Source organism: Paramisgurnus dabryanus, chromosome 13 (genome assembly GCF_030506205.2).
Source record: "Paramisgurnus dabryanus chromosome 13, PD_genome_1.1, whole genome shotgun sequence".
In the NCBI taxonomy this organism is placed as follows: Eukaryota; Metazoa; Chordata; class Actinopteri; order Cypriniformes; family Cobitidae; genus Paramisgurnus; species Paramisgurnus dabryanus.
The window spans coordinates 38808123-38823122 of record NC_133349.1 but is presented as its reverse complement, the minus strand read 5'-3'; the positions used below and the strand labels follow the sequence as shown (position 1 = coordinate 38823122).

Sequence of the window (15000 nt, the reverse complement as noted above, 5' to 3'; positions counted from 1 at the left end):
TCTCGTCTGATCTCGGAAGCCAAGCAGGGTCGGGCCTCGTTAGTACTTGGATGGGAGACCGCCTGGGAGTACCAGGTGCTGTAAGCATTTAATTAATTAAAAATTTATTTATGTCATTTTTTCCCATGAATGCGATCTTTCTGTAAGCGTTCACTGATGTCATGGCGTTGCCACATAAGTCTTGAAGTGTCTATCGAAGCGAGTCAGCACTCGCTTACGGCCACACCACCCTGAGCACGCCCGCTCTCGTCTGATCTCGGAAGCCAAGCAGGGTCGGGCCTGGTTAGTACTTGGATGGGAGACCGCCTGGGAATACCAGGTGCTGTAAGCATTTAATTAATTAATAATTTTTTTTATGTCATTTTTTCCCATGAATGCGTCCTTTCTGTAACCATTTACCGATGTCATTGCGTTGCCACATTAGCCTTGAAGTGTCTCTCGAATCGAGTCAGCACTCGTTTACGGCCACACCACCCTGAGCACGCCCGCTCTCGTCTGATCTCGGAAGCCAAGCAGGGTCGGGCCTGGTTAGTACTTGGATGGGAGACCGCCTGGGAATACCTGGTGCTGTAAGCATTTAATTAATTAATTATTTATGTCATTTTTCCCATGAATGCGTCCTTTCTGTAAGCGTTCTCCCATGGCATGGCGTTGCCACATTAGTTTTGAAGTGTCTCTCGAATCAAGTCAGCACTCGCTTACGGCCACACCACCCTGAGCAAGCCCCTTCTCGTCTGATCTCGGAAGCCAAGCAGGGTCGGGCCTGGATAGTACTTGGATGGGAGACCGCCTGGGAATACCAGGTTCTGTAAGCATTTAATTAATTAATTATTTATGTCATTTTTTTCCCATGAATGCGATCTTTCCGTAAGCGTTCACTGATGTCATGGCGTTGCCACATAAGTCTTGAAGTGTCTATCGAAGCGAGTCAGCACTCGCTTACGGCCACACCACCCTGAGCACGCCCGCTCTCGTCTGATCTCGGAAGCCAAGCAGGGTTGGGGCTGGTTAGTACTTGGATGGGAGACCGCCTGGGAATACCAGGTGCTGTAAGCATTTAATTAATTAATAATTTTTTTATGTCATTTTTTCCCATGAATGCGTCCTTTCTGTAAGCGTTCTCCCATGGCATGGCGTTGCCACATAAGTCTTGAAGTGTCTATCGAAGCGAGTCAGCACTCGCTTACGGCCACACCACCCTGAGCACGCCCGCTCTCGTCTGATCTCGGAAGCCAAGCAGGGTCGGGCCTGGTTAGTACTTGGATGGGAGACCGCCTGGGAATACCTGGTGCTGTAAGCATTTAATTAATTAGTTATTTATGTCATTTTTTCCCATGAATGCGTTCTTTCTGTAAGCGTTCACTGATGTCATGGCGTTGCCACATAAGTTTTGAAGTGTCTATCGAATCGAGTCGGCACTCGCTTACGGCCACACCACCCTGAGCACGCCCGCTCTCGTCTGATCTCGGAAGCCAAGCGGGGTCGGGCCTGGTTAGTACTTGGATGGGAGACCGCCTGGGAGTACCAGGTGCTGTAAGCATTTAATTAATTAAAAATTTATTTATGTCATTTTTTCCCATGAATGCGATCTTTCTGTAAGCGTTCACTGATGTCATGGCGTTGCCACATAAGTCTTGAAGTGTCTATCGAAGCGAGTCAGCACTCGCTTACGGCCACACCACCCTGAGCACGCCCGCTCTCGTCTGATCTCGGAAGCCAAGCAGGGTCGGGCCTGGTTAGTACTTGGATGGGAGACCGCCTGGGAATACCAGGTGCTGTAAGCATTTAATGAATTAATTATTTTTTTTATGTAATTTTTTCCGATGAATGCGTCCTTTCTGTAAGCGTTCTCCCATGGCATGGTGTTGCCACATTAGTTTTGAAGTGTCTCTCGAATCAAGTCAGCACTCGCTTACGGCCACACCACCCTGAGCAAGCCCGCTCTCGTCTGATCTCGGAAGCCAAGCAGGGTCGGGCCTGGTTAGTACTTGGATGGGAGACCGCCTGGGAATACCAGGTTCTGTAAGCATTTAATTAATTAATTATTTATGTCATTTTTTCCCATGAATGCGATCTTTCTGTAAGCGTTCACTGATGTCATGGCGTTGCCACATAAGTCTTGAAGTGTCTATCGAAGCGAGTCAGCACTCGCTTACGGCCACACCACCCTGAGCACGCCCGCTCTCGTCTGATCTCGGAAGCCAAGCAGGGTTGGGCCTGGTTAGTACTTGGATGGGAGACCGCCTGGGAATACCAGGTGCTGTAAGCATTTAATTAATTAATAATTTTTTTATGTCATTTTTTCCCATGAATGCGTCCTTTCTGTAAGCGTTCTCCCATGGCATGGCGTTGCCACATAAGTCTTGAAGTGTCTATCGAAGCGAGTCAGCACTCGCTTACGGCCACACCACCCTGAGCACGCCCGCTCTCGTCTGATCTCGGAAGCCAAGCAGGGTCGGGCCTGGTTAGTACTTGGATGGGAGACCGCCTGGGAATACCTGGTGCTGTAAGCAATTAATTAATTAGTTATTTATGTCATTTTTTCCCATGAATGCGTTCTTTCTGTAAGCGTTCACTGATGTCATGGCGTTGCCACATAAGTTTTGAAGTGTCTATCGAATCGAGTAGGCACTCGCTTACGGCCACACCACCCTGAGCACGCCCGCTCTCGTCTGATCTCGGAAGCCAAGCAGGGTCGGGCCTGGATAGTACTTGGATGGGAGACCGCCTGGGAATACCTGGTGCTGTAAGCATTTAATTAATTAATTATTTATGTCATTTTTTCCCATGAAAGCGTTCTTTCTGTAAGCGTTCACTGATGTCATGGCGTTGCCACATAAGTCTTGAAGTGTCTATCGAATCGAGTCGGCACTCGCTTACGGCCACACCACCCTGAGCACGCCCGCTCTCGTCTGATCTCGGAAGCCAAGCAGGGTCGGGCCTGGTTAGTACTTGGATGGGAGACTGCCTGGGAGTACCAGGTGCTGTAAGCATTTAATTAATTAAAAATTTATTTATGTCATTTTTTCCCATGAATGCGATCTTTCTGTAAGCGTTCACTGATGTCATGGCGTTGCCACATAAGTCTTGAAGTGTCTATCGAAGCGAGTCAGCACTCGTTTACGGCCACACCACCCTGAGCACGCCCGCTCTCGTCTGATCTCGGAAGCCAAGCAGGGTCGGGCCTGGTTAGTACTTGGATGGGAGACCGCCTGGGAATACCAGGTGCTGTAAGCATTTAATTAATTAATTATTTTTTTTATGTCATTTTTTCCCATGAATGCGTCCTTTCTGTAACCATTTACCGATGTCATTGCGTTGCCACATTAGCCTTGAAGTGTCTCTCGAATCGAGTCAGCACTCGTTTACGGCCACACCATCCTGAGCACGCCCGCTCTCGTCTGATCTCGGAAGCCAAGCAGGGTCGGGCCTGGTTAGTACTTGGATGGGAGACCGCCTGGGAATACCAGGTTCTGTAAGCATTTAATTAATTAATTATTTATGTCATTTTTTCCCATGAATGCGTTCTTTCTGTAAGCGTTCACTGATGTCATGGCGTTGCCACATAAGTTTTGAAGTGTCTATCGAATCGAGTCGGCACTCGCTTACGGCCACACCACCCTGAGCACGCCCGCTCTCGTCTGATCTCGGAAGCCAAGCAGGGTCGGGCCTGGATAGTACTTGGATGGGAGACCGCCTGGGAATACCTGGTGCTGTAAGCATTTAATTAATTAATTATTTATGTCATTTTTTCCCATGAATGCGTTCTTTCTGTAAGCGTTCACTGATGTCATGGCGTTGCCACATAAGTCTTGAAGTGTCTATCGAATCGAGTCGGCACTCGCTTACGGCCACACCACCCTGAGCACGCCCGCTCTCGTCTGATCTCGGAAGCCAAGCAGGGTCGGGCCTGGTTAGTACTTGGATGGGAGACTGCCTGGGAGTACCAGGTGCTGTAAGCATTTAATTAATTAAAAATTTATTTATGTCATTTTTTCCCATGAATGCGATCTTTCTGTAAGCGTTCACTGATGTCATGGCGTTGCCACATAAGTCTTGAAGTGTCTATCGAAGCGAGTCAGCACTCGCTTACGGCCACACCACCCTGAGCACGCCCGCTCTCGTCTGATCTCGGAAGCCAAGCAGGGTCGGGCCTGGTTAGTACTTGGATGGGAGACCGCCTGGGAATACCAGGTGCTGTAAGCATTTAATTAATTAATTATTTTTTTTATGTCATTTTTTCCCATGAATGCGTCCTTTCTGTAACCATTTACCGATGTCATTGCGTTGCCACATTAGCCTTGAAGTGTCTCTCGAATCGAGTCAGCACTCGTTTACGGCCACACCACCCTGAGCACGCCCGCTCTCGTCTGATCTCGGAAGCCAAGCAGGGTCGGGCCTGGTTAGTACTTGGATGGGAGACCGCCTGGGTATACCTGATGCTGTAAGCATTTAATTAATTAATTATTTATGTCATTTTTCCCATGAATGCGTCCTTTCTGTAAGCGTTCTCCCATGGCATGGCGTTGCCACATTAGTTTTGAAGTGTCTCTCGAATCAAGTCAGCACTCGCTTACGGCCACACCACCCTGAGCAAGCCCGCTCTCGTCTGATCTCGGAAGCCAAGCAGGGTCGGGCCTGGTTAGTACTTGGATGGGAGACCGCCTGGGAATACCAGGTTCTGTAAGCATTTAATTAATTAATTATTTATGTCATTTTTTCCCATGAATGCGATCTTTCTGTAAGCGTTCACTGATGTCATGGCGTTGCCACATAAGTCTTGAAGTGTCTATCGAAGCGAGTCAGCACTCGCTTACGGCCACACCACCCTGAGCACGCCCGCTCTCGTCTGATCTCGGAAGCCAAGCAGGGTTGGGCCTGGTTAGTACTTGGATGGGAGACCGCCTGGGAATACCAGGTGCTGTAAGCATTTAATTAATTAATAATTTTTTTATGTCATTTTTTCCCATGAATGCGTCCTTTCTGTAAGCGTTCTCCCATGGCATGGCGTTGCCACATAAGTCTTGAAGTGTCTATCGAAGCGAGTCAGCACTCGCTTACGGCCACACCACCCTGAGCACGCCCGCTCTCGTCTGATCTCGGAAGCCAAGCAGGGTCGGGCCTGGTTAGTACTTGGATGGGAGACCGCCTGGGAATACCTGGTGCTGTAAGCATTTAATTAATTAGTTATTTATGTCATTTTTTCCCATGAATGCGTTCTTTCTGTAAGCGTTCACTGATGTCATGGCGTTGCCACATAAGTTTTGAAGTGTCTATCGAATCGAGTAGGCACTCGCTTACGGCCACACCACCCTGAGCACGCCCGCTCTCGTCTGATCTCGGAAGCCAAGCAGGGTCGGGCCTGGATAGTACTTGGATGGGAGACCGCCTGGGAATACCTGGTGCTGTAAGCATTTAATTAATTAATTATTTATGTCATTTTTTCCCATGAATGCGTTCTTTCTGTAAGCGTTCACTGATGTCATGGCGTTGCCACATAAGTCTTGAAGTGTCTATCGAATCGAGTCGGCATTCGCTTACGGCCACACCACCCTGAGCACGCCCGCTCTCGTCTGATCTCGGAAGCCAAGCAGGGTCGGGCCTAGTTAGTACTTGGATGGGAGACCGCCTGGGAGTACCAGGTGCTGTAAGCATTTAATTAATTAAAAATTTATTTATGTCATTTTTTCCCATGAATGCGATCTTTCTGTAAGCGTTCACTGATGTCATGGCGTTGCCACATAAGTCTTGAAGTGTCTATCGAAGCGAGTCAGCACTCGCTTACGGCCACACCACCCTGAGCACGCCCGCTCTCGTCTGATCTCAGAAGCCAAGCAGGGTCGGGCCTGGTTAGTACTTGGATGGGAGACCGCCTGGGAATACCAGGTGCTGTAAGCATTTAATTAATTAATTATTTTTTTTATGTCATTTTTTCCCATGAATGCGTCCTTTCTGTAACCATTTACCGATGTCATTGCGTTGCCACATTAGCCTTGAAGTGTCTCTCGAATCGAGTCAGCACTCGTTTACGGCCACACCATCCTGAGCACGCCCGCTCTCGTCTGATCTCGGAAGCCAAGCAGGGTCGGGCCTGGTTAGTACTTGGATGGGAGACCGCCTGGAAATACCAGGTTCTGTAAGCATTTAATTAATTATTTATTTATGTCATTTTTTCCCATGAATGCGATCTTTCTGTAAGCGTTCACTGATGTCATGGCGTTGCCACATAAGTCTTGAAGTGTCTATCGAAGCGAGTCAGCACTCGCTTACGGCCACACCACCCTGAGCACGCCCGCTCTCGTCTGATCTCGGAAGCCAAGCAGGGTTGGGCCTGGTTAGTACTTGGATGGGAGACCGCCTGGGAATACCAGGTGCTGTAAGCATTTAATTAATTAATAATTTTTTTATGTCATTTTTTCCCATGAATGCGTCCTTTCTGTAAGCGTTCTCCCATGGCATGGCGTTGCCACATTAGTTTTGAAGTGTCTCTCGAATCAAGTCCGCACTCGCTTACGGCCACACCACCCTGAGCACGCCCGCTCTTGTCTGATCTCGGAAGCCAAGCAGGGTCGGGCCTGGTTAGTACTTGGATGGGAGACCGCCTGGGAATACCAGGTGCTGTAAGCATTTAATTAATAAAATTTTTTTTTATGTCATATTTTCCCATGAATGCGTCCTTTCTGTAAGCGTTCTCCCATGGCATGGCGTTGCCACATTAGTTTTGAAGTGTCTCTCGATTCGAGTCTGCACTCGCTTACGGCCACACCACCCTGAGCACGCCCGCTCTCGTCTGATCTCGGAAGCCAAGCAGGGTCGGGCCTGGTTAGTACTTGGATGGGAGACCGCCTGGGAATACCAGGTGCTGTAAGCATTTAATTAATTAATAATTTTTTTTATGTCATTTTTTCCCATGAATGCGTCCTTTCTGTAACCATTTACCGATGTCATTGCGTTGCCACATTAGCCTTGAAGTGTCTCTCGAATCGAGTCCGCACTCGTTTACGGCCACACCACCCTGAGCACGCCCGCTCTCGTCTGATCTCGGAAGCCAAGCAGGGTCGGGCCTGGTTAGTTCTTGGATGGGAGACCGCCTGGGAATACCAGGTGCTGTAAGCTTTTAATTAATTAATTATTTATTTATGTCATTTTTTCCCATAATTACGTCCTTTTTGTAAGCATTTACCGATGTCATTGCGTTGCCACATTAGTCTTGAAGTGTCTCTCGAATCGAGTCAGCACTCGCTTAAGGCCACACCACCCTGAGCACGCCCGCTCTCGTCTGATCTCGGAAGCCAAGCAGGGTCGGGCCTGGTTAGTACTTGGATGGCAGACCGCCTGGGAATACCAGGTTCTGTAAGCATTTTATTAATTAATTATTTATGTCATTTTTTCCCATGAATGCGTCCTTTCAGTAAGCGTTCTCCCATGGCATGGCGTTGCCACATTAGTTTTGAAGTGTCTCTCGAATCGAGTCAGCACTCGCTTACGGCCACACCATCCTGAGCACGCCCGCTCTCGTCTGATCTCGGAAGCCAAGCAGGGTCGGGCCTGGTTAGTACTTGGATGGGAGACTGCCTGGGAATACCTGGTGCTGTAAGCATTTAATTAATTATTTATTTATGTCATTTTTTCCCATGAATGCGTTCTTTCTGTAAGCGTTCACTGATGTCATGGCGTTGCCACATAAGTTTTGAAGTGTCTCTCGAATCGAGTCGGCACTCGCTTACTGCCACACCACCCTGAGCACGCCCGCTCTCGTCTGATCTCGGAAGCCAAGCAGGGTCGGGACTGGTTAGTACTTGGATGGGAGATCGCCTGGGAATACCAGGTTCTGTAAGCATTTAATTAATTAAATATTTATTTAATTAAATATTTATTTATGTCATTTTTTCCCATGAATGCGTCCTTTCTGTAAGCGTTCTCCCATGGCATGGCGTTGCCACATTAGTTTTGAAGTGTCTCTCGAATCGAGTCAGCACTCGCTTACGGCCACACCACCCTGAGCACGCCCGCTCTCGTCTGATCTCGGAAGCCAAGCAGGGTCGGGCCTGGTTAGTACTTGGATGGGAGACCGCCTGGGAATACCAGGTGCTGTAAGCATTTAATTAATTAATTATTTTTTAATGTCATTTTTTCCCATGAATGCGTCCTTTATGTAACCATTTACCGATGTCATTGCGTTGCCACATTAGCCTTGAAGTGTCTCTCGAATCGAGTCAGCACTCGTTTACGGCCACACCACCCTGAGCACGCCCGCTCTCGTCTGATCTCGGAAGCCAAGCAGGGTCGGGCCTGGTTAGTACTTGGATGGGAGATTGCCTGGGAATACCAGGTGCTGTAAGCATTTAATTAATTAAATATTTATTTATGTCATTTTTACCCATGAATGCGTCCTTTCTGTAAGCGTTCTCCCATGTCATGGCGTTGCCACATTAGTTTTGAAGTGTCTCTCGAATCGAGTCCGCACTCGTTTACGGCCACACCACCCTGAGCACGCCCGCTCTCGTCTGATCTCGGAAGCCAAGCAGGGTCGGGCCTGGTTAGTTCTTGGATGGGAGACCGCCTGGGAATACCAGGTGCTGTAAGCTTTTAATTAATTAATTATTTATTTATGTCATTTTTTCCCATAATTACGTCCTTTTTGTAAGCATTTACAGATGTCATTGCGTTGCCACATTATTCTTGAAGTGTCTCTCAAATCGAGTCAGCACTCGCTTAAGGCCACACCACCCTGAGCACGCCCGCTCTCGTCTGATCTCGGAAGCCAAGCAGGGTCGGGCCTGGTTAGTACTTGGATGGCAGACCGCCTGGGAATACCAGGTTCTGTAAGCATTTTATTAATTTATTATTTATGTCATTTTTTCCCATGAATGCGTCCTTTCAGTAAGCGTTCTCCCATGGCATGGCGTTGCCACATTAGTTTTGAAGTGTCTCTCGAATCGAGTCAGCACTCGCTTACGGCCACACCATCCTGAGCACGCCCGCTCTCGTCTGATCTCGGAAGCCAAGCAGGGTCGGGCCTGGTTAGTACTTGGATGGGAGACCGCCTGGGAATACCTGGTGCTGTAAGCATTTAATTAATTAATAAATTTTTTTATGTCATTTTTTCCCATGAATGCGTCCTTTCTGTAACCATTTACCGATGTCATTGCGTTGCCACATTAGCCTTGAAGTGTCTCTCGAATCGAGTCAGCACTCGCTTACGGCCACACCACCCTGAGCACGCCCGCTCTCGTCTGATCTCGGAAGCCAAGCAGGGTCGGGCCTGGTTAGTACTTGGATGGGAGATTGCCTGGGAATACCAGGTGCTGTAAGCATTTAATTAATTAAATATTTATTTATGTAATTTTTACCCATGAATGCGTCCTTTCTGTAAGCGTTCTCCCATGTCATGGCGTTGCCACATTAGTTTTGAAGTGTCTCTCGAATCGAGTCCGCACTCGTTTACGGCCACACCACCCTGAGCACGCCCGTTCTCGTCTGATCTCGGAAGCCAAGCAGGGTCGGGCCTGGTTAGTTCTTGGATGGGAGACCGCCTGGGAATACCAGGTGCTGTAAGCTTTTAATTAATTAATTATTTATTTATGTCATTTTTTCCCATAATTACGTCCTTTTTGTAAGCATTTACCGATGTCATTGCGTTGCCACATTAGTCTTGAAGTGTCTCTCGAATCGAGTCAGCACTCGCTTAAGGCCACACCACCCTGAGCACGCCCGCTCTCGTCTGATCTCGGAAGCCAAGCAGGGTCGGGCCTGGTTAGTACTTGGATGGCAGACCGCCTGGGAATACCAGGTTCTGTAAGCATTTAATTAATTAAATATTTATTTAATTAAATATTTATTTATGTCATTTTTTCCCATGAATGCGTCCTTTCTGTAAGCGTTCTCCCATGGCATGGCGTTGCCACATTAGTTTTGAAGTGTCTCTCGAATCGAGTCAGCACTCGCTTACGGCCACACCACCCTGAGCACGCCAGCTCTCGTCTGATCTCGGAAGCCAAGCAGGGTCGGGCCTGGTTAGTACTTGGATGGGAGACCGCCTGGGAATACCAGGTGCTGTAAGCATTTAATTAATTAATTATTTTTTAATGTCATTTTTTCCCATGAATGCGTCCTTTATGTAACCATTTACCGATGTCATTGCGTTGCCACATTAGCCTTGAAGTGTCTCTCGAATCGAGTCAGCACTCGTTTACGGCCACACCACCCTGAGCACGCCCGCTCTCGTCTGATCTCGGAAGCCAAGCAGGGTCGGGCCTGGTTAGTACTTGGATGGGAGACCGCCTGGGAATACCTGGTGCTGTAAGAATTTAATTAATTAATTATTTATGTCATTTTTCCCATGAGTGCGTCCTTTCTGTAAGCGTTCTCCCATGGCATGGCGTTGCCACATTAGTTTTGAAGTGTCTCTCGAATCAAGTCCGCACTCGCTTACGGCCACACCACCCTGAGCACGCCCGCTCTCGTCTGATCTCGGAAGCCAAGCAGGGTCGGGCCTGGTTAGTACTTGGATGGGAGACCGCCTGGGAATACCTGGTGCTGTAAGCATTTAATTAATTAATTATTTATGTCATTTTTTTCCATGAATGCGTTCTTTCTGTAAGCGTTAACTGATGTCATGGCGTTGCCACATAAGTTTTGAAGTGTCTATCGAATCGAGTCGCCACTCGCTTACGGCCACACCACCCTGAGCACGCCCACTCTCGTCTGATCTCGGAAGCCAAGCAGGGTCGGGCCTGGATAGTACTTGGATGGGAGACCGCCTGGGAATACCTGGTGCTGTAAGCATTTAATTAATTAATTATTTTTTTATGTCATTTTTTCCCATGAATGCGTCCTTTCTGTAAGCGTTCTCCCATGGCATGGCGTTGCCACATTAGTTTTGAAGTGTCTCTCGAATCAAGTCAGCACTCGCTTACGGCCACACCACCCTGAGCAAGCCCGCTCTCGTCTGATCTCGGAAGCCAAGCAGGGTCGGGCCTGGTTAGTACTTGGATGGGAGACCGCCTGGGAATACCAGGTTCTGTAAGCATTTAATTAATTAATTATTTATGTCATTTTTTCCCATGAATGCGATCTTTCTGTAAGCGTTCACTGATGTCATGGCGTTGCCACATAAGTCTTGAAGTGTCTATCGAAGCGAGTCAGCACTCGCTTACGGCCACACCACCCTGAGCACGCCCGCTCTCGTCTGATCTCGGAAGCCAAGCAGGGTTGGGCCTGGTTAGTACTTGGATGGGAGACCGCCTGGGAATACCAGGTGCTGTAAGCATTTAATTAATTAATAATTTTTTTATGTCAATTTTTCCCATGAATGCGTCCTTTCTGTAAGCGTTCTCCCATGGCATGGCGTTGCCACATTAGTTTTGAAGTGTCTATCGAAGCGAGTCAGCACTCGCTTACGGCCACACCATCCTGAGCACGCCCGCTCTCGTCTGATCTCGGAAGCCAAGCAGGGTCGGGCCTGGTTAGTACTTGGATGGGAGACCGCCTGGGAATACCAGGTTCTGTAAGCATTTAATTAATTATTTATTTATGTCATTTTTTCCCATGAATGCGATCTTTCTGTAAGCGTTCACTGATGTCATGGCGTTGCCACATAAGTCTTGAAGTGTCTATCGAAGCGAGTCAGCACTCGCTTACGGCCACACCACCCTGAGCACGCCCGCTCTCGTCTGATCTCGGAAGCCAAGCAGGGTTGGGCCTGGTTAGTACTTGGATGGGAGACCGCCTGGGAATACCAGGTGCTGTAAGCATTTAATTAATTAATAATTTTTTTATGTCATTTTTTCCCATGAATGCGTCCTTTCTGTAAGCGTTCTCCCATGGCATGGCGTTGCCACATTAGTTTTGAAGTGTCTCTCGAATCAAGTCCGCACTCGCTTACGGCCACACCACCCTGAGCACGCCCGCTCTTGTCTGATCTCGGAAACCAAGCAGGGTCGGGCCTGGTTAGTACTTGGATGGGAGACCGCCTGGGAATACCAGGTGCTGTAAGCATTTAATTAATAAAATTTTTTTTTTATGTCATATTTTCCCATGAATGCGTCCTTTCTGTAAGCGTTCTCCCATGGCATGGCGTTGCCACATTAGTTTTGAAGTGTCTCTCGATTCGAGTCTGCACTCGCTTACGGCCACACCACCCTGAGCACGCCCGCTCTCGTCTGATCTCGGAAGCCAAGCAGGGTCGGGCCTGGTTAGTACTTGGATGGGAGACCGCCTGGGAATACCAGGTGCTGTAAGCTTTTAATTAATTAATTATTTATTTATGTCATTTTTTCCCATAATTACGTCCTTTTTGTAAGCATTTACCGATGTCATTGCGTTGCCACATTAGTCTTGAAGTGTCTCTCGAATCGAGTCAGCACTCGCTTAAGGCCACACCACCCTGAGCACGCCCGCTCTCGTCTGATCTCGGAAGCCAAGCAGGGTCGGGCCTGGTTAGTACTTGGATGGCAGACCGCCTGGGAATACCAGGTTCTGTAAGCATTTTATTAATTAATTATTTATGTCATTTTTTCCCATGAATGCGTCCTTTCAGTAAGCGTTCTCCCATGGCATGGCGTTGCCACATTAGTTTTGAAGTGTCTCTCGAATCGAGTCAGCACTCGCTTACGGCCACACCATCCTGAGCACGCCCGCTCTCGTCTGATCTCGGAAGCCAAGCAGGGTCGGGCCTGGTTAGTACTTGGATGGGAGACTGCCTGGGAATACCTGGTGCTGTAAGCATTTAATTAATTATTTATTTATGTCATTTTTTCCCATGAATGCGTTCTTTCTGTAAGCGTTCACTGATGTCATGGCGTTGCCACATAAGTTTTGAAGTGTCTCTCGAATCGAGTCGGCACTCGCTTACTGCCACACCACCCTGAGCACGCCCGCTCTCGTCTGATCTCGGAAGCCAAGCAGGGTCGGGACTGGTTAGTACTTGGATGGGAGATCGCCTGGGAATACCAGGTTCTGTAAGCATTTAATTAATTAAATATTTATTTAATTAAATATTTATTTATGTCATTTTTTCCCATGAATGCGTCCTTTCTGTAAGCGTTCTCCCATGGCATGGCGTTGCCACATTAGTTTTGAAGTGTCTCTCGAATCGAGTCAACACTTGCTTACGGCCACACCACCCTGAGCACGCCAGCTCTCGTCTGATCTCGGAAGCCAAGCAGGGTCGGGCCTGGTTAGTACTTGGATGGGAGACCGCCTGGGAATACCAGGTGCTGTAAGCATTTAATTAATTAATTATTTTTTAATGTCATTTTTTCCCATGAATGCGTCCTTTATGTAACCATTTACCGATGTCATTGCGTTGCCACATTAGCCTTGAAGTGTCTCTCGAATCGAGTCAGCACTCGTTTACGGCCACACCACCCTGAGCACGCCCGCTCTCGTCTGATCTCGGAAGCCAAGCAGGGTCGGGCCTGGTTAGTACTTGGATGGGAGACCGCCTGGGAATACCTGGTGCTGTAAGAATTTAATTAATTAATTATTTATGTAATTTTTCCCATGAGTGCGTCCTTTCTGTAAGCGTTCTCCCATGGCATGGCGTTGCCACATTAGTTTTGAAGTGTCTCTCGAATCAAGTCCGCACTCGCTTACGGCCACACCACCCTGAGCACGCCCGCTCTCGTCTGATCTCGGAAGCCAAGCAGGGTCGGGCCTGGTTAGTACTTGGATGGGAGACCGCCTGGGAATACCTGGTGCTGTAAGCATTTAATTAATGAATTATTTATGTCATTTTTTTCCATGAATGCGTTCTTTCTGTAAGCGTTCACTGATGTCATGGCGTTGCCACATAAGTTTTGAAGTGTCTATCGAATCGAGTCGGCACTCGCTTACGGCCACACCACCCTGAGCACGCCCGCTCTCGTCTGATCTCGGAAGCCAAGCAGGGTCGGGCCTGGATAGTACTTGGATGGGAGACCGCCTGGGAATACCTGGTGCTGTAAGCATTTAATTAATTAATTATTTATGTCATTTTTTCCCATGAATGCGTTCTTTCTGTAAGCACTCACTGATGTCATGGCGTTGCCACATAAGTCTTGAAGTGTCTATCGAAGCGAGTCAGCACTCGCTTACGGCCACACCACCCTGAGCACGCCCGCTCTCGTCTGATCTCGGAAGCCAAGCAGGGTCGGGCCTGGTTAGTACTTGGATGGGAGACCGCCTGGGAATACCAGGTGCTGTAAGCATTTAATTAATAAAAAAAATTTTTTATGTCATATTTTCCCATGAATGCGTCCTTTCTGTAAGCGTTCTCCCATGGCATGGCGTTGCCACATTAGTTTTGAAGTGTCTCTCGAATCGAGTCTGCACTCGCTTACGGCCACACCACCCTGAGCACGCCCGCTCTCGTCTGATCTCGGAAGCCAAGCAGGGTCGGGCCTGGTTAGTACTTGGATGGGAGACCGCCTGGGAATACCAGGTTCTGTAAGCATTTAATTAATTAATAATTTTTTTATGTCATTTTTTCCCATGAATGCGTCCTTTCTGTAACCATTTACCGATGTCATTGCGTTGCCACATTAGCCTTGAAGTGTCTCTCGAATCGAGTCAGCACTCGCTTACGGCCACACCACCCTGAGCACGCCCGCTCTCGTCTGATCTCGGAAGCCAAGCAGGGTCGGGCCTGGTTAGTACTTGGATGGGAGATTGCCTGGGAATACCAGGTGCTGTAAGCATTTAATTAATTAATTATTTATGTCATTTTTTCCCATGAATGCGTCCTTTCAGTAAGCGTTCTCCCATGGCATGGCGTTGCCACATTAGTTTTGAAGTGTCTCTCGAATCGAGTCAGCACTCGCTTACGGCCACACCATCCTGAGCACGCCCGCTCTCGTCTGATCTCGGAAGCCAAGCAGGGTCGGGCCTGGTTAGTACTTGGATGGCAGACCGCCTGGGAATACCAGTTTCTGTAAGCATTTAATTAATTAATTATTTATGTCATTTTTTCCCATGAATGCGTCCTTTCAGTAAGCGTTCTCCCATGGCATGGCGTTG

General features: G+C 48.1%; 42 non-coding genes and 20 pseudogenes across 42 annotated transcripts; all 62 read left to right on the top strand.

Moving 5' to 3' along the window:
- Nucleotides 1-87, top strand: part of LOC135742270 (5S ribosomal RNA) — a 119-nt pseudogene extending 32 nt beyond the window's left edge.
- A 125-nt stretch (nucleotides 88-212) lies between these two features.
- On the top strand, nucleotides 213-331 carry LOC135742987 (5S ribosomal RNA). The gene has a single exon (XR_010530389.1). It is a non-coding gene; the product is annotated as a 5S ribosomal RNA (ribosomal RNA).
- Nucleotides 332-457: 126 nt separating this feature from the next.
- On the top strand, nucleotides 458-576 carry LOC135743038 (5S ribosomal RNA). Its single transcript, XR_010530437.1, has one exon. It is a non-coding gene; the product is annotated as a 5S ribosomal RNA (ribosomal RNA).
- A 120-nt stretch (nucleotides 577-696) lies between these two features.
- LOC135742576 (5S ribosomal RNA) lies at nucleotides 697-815 on the top strand (annotated as a pseudogene).
- A 122-nt stretch (nucleotides 816-937) lies between these two features.
- On the top strand, nucleotides 938-1056 carry LOC135742140 (5S ribosomal RNA). The gene has a single exon (XR_010529969.1). It is a non-coding gene; the product is annotated as a 5S ribosomal RNA (ribosomal RNA).
- Nucleotides 1057-1181: 125 nt separating this feature from the next.
- Nucleotides 1182-1300, top strand: LOC135742892 (5S ribosomal RNA). Its single transcript, XR_010530294.1, has one exon. It is a non-coding gene; the product is annotated as a 5S ribosomal RNA (ribosomal RNA).
- Nucleotides 1301-1421: 121 nt separating this feature from the next.
- LOC135741829 (5S ribosomal RNA) lies at nucleotides 1422-1540 on the top strand. The gene has a single exon (XR_010529671.1). It is a non-coding gene; the product is annotated as a 5S ribosomal RNA (ribosomal RNA).
- Nucleotides 1541-1665: 125 nt separating this feature from the next.
- Nucleotides 1666-1784, top strand: LOC135742999 (5S ribosomal RNA). Its single transcript, XR_010530400.1, has one exon. It is a non-coding gene; the product is annotated as a 5S ribosomal RNA (ribosomal RNA).
- A 126-nt stretch (nucleotides 1785-1910) lies between these two features.
- Nucleotides 1911-2029, top strand: LOC135742297 (5S ribosomal RNA; annotated as a pseudogene).
- A 121-nt stretch (nucleotides 2030-2150) lies between these two features.
- LOC135742260 (5S ribosomal RNA) lies at nucleotides 2151-2269 on the top strand. The gene has a single exon (XR_010529998.1). It is a non-coding gene; the product is annotated as a 5S ribosomal RNA (ribosomal RNA).
- Nucleotides 2270-2394: 125 nt separating this feature from the next.
- Nucleotides 2395-2513, top strand: LOC135742893 (5S ribosomal RNA). Its single transcript, XR_010530295.1, has one exon. It is a non-coding gene; the product is annotated as a 5S ribosomal RNA (ribosomal RNA).
- Nucleotides 2514-2634: 121 nt separating this feature from the next.
- Nucleotides 2635-2753, top strand: LOC135742973 (5S ribosomal RNA). Its single transcript, XR_010530374.1, has one exon. It is a non-coding gene; the product is annotated as a 5S ribosomal RNA (ribosomal RNA).
- A 121-nt stretch (nucleotides 2754-2874) lies between these two features.
- Nucleotides 2875-2993, top strand: LOC135742011 (5S ribosomal RNA). The gene has a single exon (XR_010529844.1). It is a non-coding gene; the product is annotated as a 5S ribosomal RNA (ribosomal RNA).
- A 125-nt stretch (nucleotides 2994-3118) lies between these two features.
- LOC135743011 (5S ribosomal RNA) lies at nucleotides 3119-3237 on the top strand. Its single transcript, XR_010530412.1, has one exon. It is a non-coding gene; the product is annotated as a 5S ribosomal RNA (ribosomal RNA).
- A 126-nt stretch (nucleotides 3238-3363) lies between these two features.
- Nucleotides 3364-3482, top strand: LOC135742284 (5S ribosomal RNA; annotated as a pseudogene).
- Nucleotides 3483-3603: 121 nt separating this feature from the next.
- LOC135742974 (5S ribosomal RNA) lies at nucleotides 3604-3722 on the top strand. Its single transcript, XR_010530375.1, has one exon. It is a non-coding gene; the product is annotated as a 5S ribosomal RNA (ribosomal RNA).
- A 121-nt stretch (nucleotides 3723-3843) lies between these two features.
- Nucleotides 3844-3962, top strand: LOC135742013 (5S ribosomal RNA). Its single transcript, XR_010529846.1, has one exon. It is a non-coding gene; the product is annotated as a 5S ribosomal RNA (ribosomal RNA).
- A 125-nt stretch (nucleotides 3963-4087) lies between these two features.
- On the top strand, nucleotides 4088-4206 carry LOC135743010 (5S ribosomal RNA). The gene has a single exon (XR_010530411.1). It is a non-coding gene; the product is annotated as a 5S ribosomal RNA (ribosomal RNA).
- A 126-nt stretch (nucleotides 4207-4332) lies between these two features.
- LOC135742471 (5S ribosomal RNA) lies at nucleotides 4333-4451 on the top strand (annotated as a pseudogene).
- A 120-nt stretch (nucleotides 4452-4571) lies between these two features.
- LOC135742299 (5S ribosomal RNA) lies at nucleotides 4572-4690 on the top strand (annotated as a pseudogene).
- A 121-nt stretch (nucleotides 4691-4811) lies between these two features.
- LOC135742377 (5S ribosomal RNA) lies at nucleotides 4812-4930 on the top strand. Its single transcript, XR_010530012.1, has one exon. It is a non-coding gene; the product is annotated as a 5S ribosomal RNA (ribosomal RNA).
- Nucleotides 4931-5055: 125 nt separating this feature from the next.
- LOC135742894 (5S ribosomal RNA) lies at nucleotides 5056-5174 on the top strand. Its single transcript, XR_010530296.1, has one exon. It is a non-coding gene; the product is annotated as a 5S ribosomal RNA (ribosomal RNA).
- A 121-nt stretch (nucleotides 5175-5295) lies between these two features.
- On the top strand, nucleotides 5296-5414 carry LOC135742975 (5S ribosomal RNA). The gene has a single exon (XR_010530376.1). It is a non-coding gene; the product is annotated as a 5S ribosomal RNA (ribosomal RNA).
- A 121-nt stretch (nucleotides 5415-5535) lies between these two features.
- On the top strand, nucleotides 5536-5654 carry LOC135742123 (5S ribosomal RNA). The gene has a single exon (XR_010529952.1). It is a non-coding gene; the product is annotated as a 5S ribosomal RNA (ribosomal RNA).
- A 125-nt stretch (nucleotides 5655-5779) lies between these two features.
- On the top strand, nucleotides 5780-5898 carry LOC135741982 (5S ribosomal RNA). The gene has a single exon (XR_010529817.1). It is a non-coding gene; the product is annotated as a 5S ribosomal RNA (ribosomal RNA).
- A 126-nt stretch (nucleotides 5899-6024) lies between these two features.
- On the top strand, nucleotides 6025-6143 carry LOC135742511 (5S ribosomal RNA; annotated as a pseudogene).
- Nucleotides 6144-6264: 121 nt separating this feature from the next.
- LOC135742495 (5S ribosomal RNA) lies at nucleotides 6265-6383 on the top strand. Its single transcript, XR_010530024.1, has one exon. It is a non-coding gene; the product is annotated as a 5S ribosomal RNA (ribosomal RNA).
- Nucleotides 6384-6508: 125 nt separating this feature from the next.
- On the top strand, nucleotides 6509-6627 carry LOC135741945 (5S ribosomal RNA). Its single transcript, XR_010529781.1, has one exon. It is a non-coding gene; the product is annotated as a 5S ribosomal RNA (ribosomal RNA).
- A 125-nt stretch (nucleotides 6628-6752) lies between these two features.
- LOC135743022 (5S ribosomal RNA) lies at nucleotides 6753-6871 on the top strand. Its single transcript, XR_010530423.1, has one exon. It is a non-coding gene; the product is annotated as a 5S ribosomal RNA (ribosomal RNA).
- Nucleotides 6872-6997: 126 nt separating this feature from the next.
- LOC135742109 (5S ribosomal RNA) lies at nucleotides 6998-7116 on the top strand. Its single transcript, XR_010529939.1, has one exon. It is a non-coding gene; the product is annotated as a 5S ribosomal RNA (ribosomal RNA).
- A 125-nt stretch (nucleotides 7117-7241) lies between these two features.
- On the top strand, nucleotides 7242-7360 carry LOC135742548 (5S ribosomal RNA; annotated as a pseudogene).
- A 121-nt stretch (nucleotides 7361-7481) lies between these two features.
- Nucleotides 7482-7600, top strand: LOC135742117 (5S ribosomal RNA). The gene has a single exon (XR_010529947.1). It is a non-coding gene; the product is annotated as a 5S ribosomal RNA (ribosomal RNA).
- A 121-nt stretch (nucleotides 7601-7721) lies between these two features.
- On the top strand, nucleotides 7722-7840 carry LOC135742588 (5S ribosomal RNA; annotated as a pseudogene).
- Nucleotides 7841-7981: 141 nt separating this feature from the next.
- LOC135743034 (5S ribosomal RNA) lies at nucleotides 7982-8100 on the top strand. The gene has a single exon (XR_010530434.1). It is a non-coding gene; the product is annotated as a 5S ribosomal RNA (ribosomal RNA).
- Nucleotides 8101-8225: 125 nt separating this feature from the next.
- Nucleotides 8226-8344, top strand: LOC135742251 (5S ribosomal RNA; annotated as a pseudogene).
- Nucleotides 8345-8469: 125 nt separating this feature from the next.
- Nucleotides 8470-8588, top strand: LOC135742110 (5S ribosomal RNA). Its single transcript, XR_010529940.1, has one exon. It is a non-coding gene; the product is annotated as a 5S ribosomal RNA (ribosomal RNA).
- Nucleotides 8589-8713: 125 nt separating this feature from the next.
- LOC135742549 (5S ribosomal RNA) lies at nucleotides 8714-8832 on the top strand (annotated as a pseudogene).
- Nucleotides 8833-8953: 121 nt separating this feature from the next.
- LOC135741806 (5S ribosomal RNA) lies at nucleotides 8954-9072 on the top strand. The gene has a single exon (XR_010529649.1). It is a non-coding gene; the product is annotated as a 5S ribosomal RNA (ribosomal RNA).
- A 126-nt stretch (nucleotides 9073-9198) lies between these two features.
- LOC135742178 (5S ribosomal RNA) lies at nucleotides 9199-9317 on the top strand (annotated as a pseudogene).
- A 125-nt stretch (nucleotides 9318-9442) lies between these two features.
- Nucleotides 9443-9561, top strand: LOC135741984 (5S ribosomal RNA). The gene has a single exon (XR_010529819.1). It is a non-coding gene; the product is annotated as a 5S ribosomal RNA (ribosomal RNA).
- Nucleotides 9562-9686: 125 nt separating this feature from the next.
- Nucleotides 9687-9805, top strand: LOC135742550 (5S ribosomal RNA; annotated as a pseudogene).
- A 141-nt stretch (nucleotides 9806-9946) lies between these two features.
- LOC135741972 (5S ribosomal RNA) lies at nucleotides 9947-10065 on the top strand. The gene has a single exon (XR_010529807.1). It is a non-coding gene; the product is annotated as a 5S ribosomal RNA (ribosomal RNA).
- A 125-nt stretch (nucleotides 10066-10190) lies between these two features.
- LOC135742079 (5S ribosomal RNA) lies at nucleotides 10191-10309 on the top strand. Its single transcript, XR_010529909.1, has one exon. It is a non-coding gene; the product is annotated as a 5S ribosomal RNA (ribosomal RNA).
- Nucleotides 10310-10429: 120 nt separating this feature from the next.
- Nucleotides 10430-10548, top strand: LOC135742895 (5S ribosomal RNA). Its single transcript, XR_010530297.1, has one exon. It is a non-coding gene; the product is annotated as a 5S ribosomal RNA (ribosomal RNA).
- Nucleotides 10549-10669: 121 nt separating this feature from the next.
- On the top strand, nucleotides 10670-10788 carry LOC135742149 (5S ribosomal RNA). The gene has a single exon (XR_010529977.1). It is a non-coding gene; the product is annotated as a 5S ribosomal RNA (ribosomal RNA).
- Nucleotides 10789-10913: 125 nt separating this feature from the next.
- LOC135742300 (5S ribosomal RNA) lies at nucleotides 10914-11032 on the top strand (annotated as a pseudogene).
- A 121-nt stretch (nucleotides 11033-11153) lies between these two features.
- On the top strand, nucleotides 11154-11272 carry LOC135742611 (5S ribosomal RNA). Its single transcript, XR_010530035.1, has one exon. It is a non-coding gene; the product is annotated as a 5S ribosomal RNA (ribosomal RNA).
- Nucleotides 11273-11397: 125 nt separating this feature from the next.
- Nucleotides 11398-11516, top strand: LOC135742215 (5S ribosomal RNA; annotated as a pseudogene).
- Nucleotides 11517-11637: 121 nt separating this feature from the next.
- Nucleotides 11638-11756, top strand: LOC135742653 (5S ribosomal RNA). Its single transcript, XR_010530065.1, has one exon. It is a non-coding gene; the product is annotated as a 5S ribosomal RNA (ribosomal RNA).
- Nucleotides 11757-11881: 125 nt separating this feature from the next.
- LOC135742282 (5S ribosomal RNA) lies at nucleotides 11882-12000 on the top strand (annotated as a pseudogene).
- Nucleotides 12001-12126: 126 nt separating this feature from the next.
- On the top strand, nucleotides 12127-12245 carry LOC135742863 (5S ribosomal RNA). The gene has a single exon (XR_010530266.1). It is a non-coding gene; the product is annotated as a 5S ribosomal RNA (ribosomal RNA).
- Nucleotides 12246-12370: 125 nt separating this feature from the next.
- On the top strand, nucleotides 12371-12489 carry LOC135742551 (5S ribosomal RNA; annotated as a pseudogene).
- A 121-nt stretch (nucleotides 12490-12610) lies between these two features.
- LOC135742118 (5S ribosomal RNA) lies at nucleotides 12611-12729 on the top strand. The gene has a single exon (XR_010529948.1). It is a non-coding gene; the product is annotated as a 5S ribosomal RNA (ribosomal RNA).
- A 121-nt stretch (nucleotides 12730-12850) lies between these two features.
- On the top strand, nucleotides 12851-12969 carry LOC135742589 (5S ribosomal RNA; annotated as a pseudogene).
- Nucleotides 12970-13110: 141 nt separating this feature from the next.
- On the top strand, nucleotides 13111-13229 carry LOC135741973 (5S ribosomal RNA). The gene has a single exon (XR_010529808.1). It is a non-coding gene; the product is annotated as a 5S ribosomal RNA (ribosomal RNA).
- A 125-nt stretch (nucleotides 13230-13354) lies between these two features.
- Nucleotides 13355-13473, top strand: LOC135742080 (5S ribosomal RNA). The gene has a single exon (XR_010529910.1). It is a non-coding gene; the product is annotated as a 5S ribosomal RNA (ribosomal RNA).
- Nucleotides 13474-13593: 120 nt separating this feature from the next.
- LOC135742896 (5S ribosomal RNA) lies at nucleotides 13594-13712 on the top strand. Its single transcript, XR_010530298.1, has one exon. It is a non-coding gene; the product is annotated as a 5S ribosomal RNA (ribosomal RNA).
- A 121-nt stretch (nucleotides 13713-13833) lies between these two features.
- Nucleotides 13834-13952, top strand: LOC135742977 (5S ribosomal RNA). Its single transcript, XR_010530378.1, has one exon. It is a non-coding gene; the product is annotated as a 5S ribosomal RNA (ribosomal RNA).
- Nucleotides 13953-14073: 121 nt separating this feature from the next.
- Nucleotides 14074-14192, top strand: LOC135743046 (5S ribosomal RNA). Its single transcript, XR_010530446.1, has one exon. It is a non-coding gene; the product is annotated as a 5S ribosomal RNA (ribosomal RNA).
- A 126-nt stretch (nucleotides 14193-14318) lies between these two features.
- LOC135742028 (5S ribosomal RNA) lies at nucleotides 14319-14437 on the top strand. Its single transcript, XR_010529860.1, has one exon. It is a non-coding gene; the product is annotated as a 5S ribosomal RNA (ribosomal RNA).
- Nucleotides 14438-14562: 125 nt separating this feature from the next.
- Nucleotides 14563-14681, top strand: LOC135742179 (5S ribosomal RNA; annotated as a pseudogene).
- A 121-nt stretch (nucleotides 14682-14802) lies between these two features.
- Nucleotides 14803-14921, top strand: LOC135742585 (5S ribosomal RNA; annotated as a pseudogene).
- Nucleotides 14922-15000: the final 79 nt, after the last annotated feature.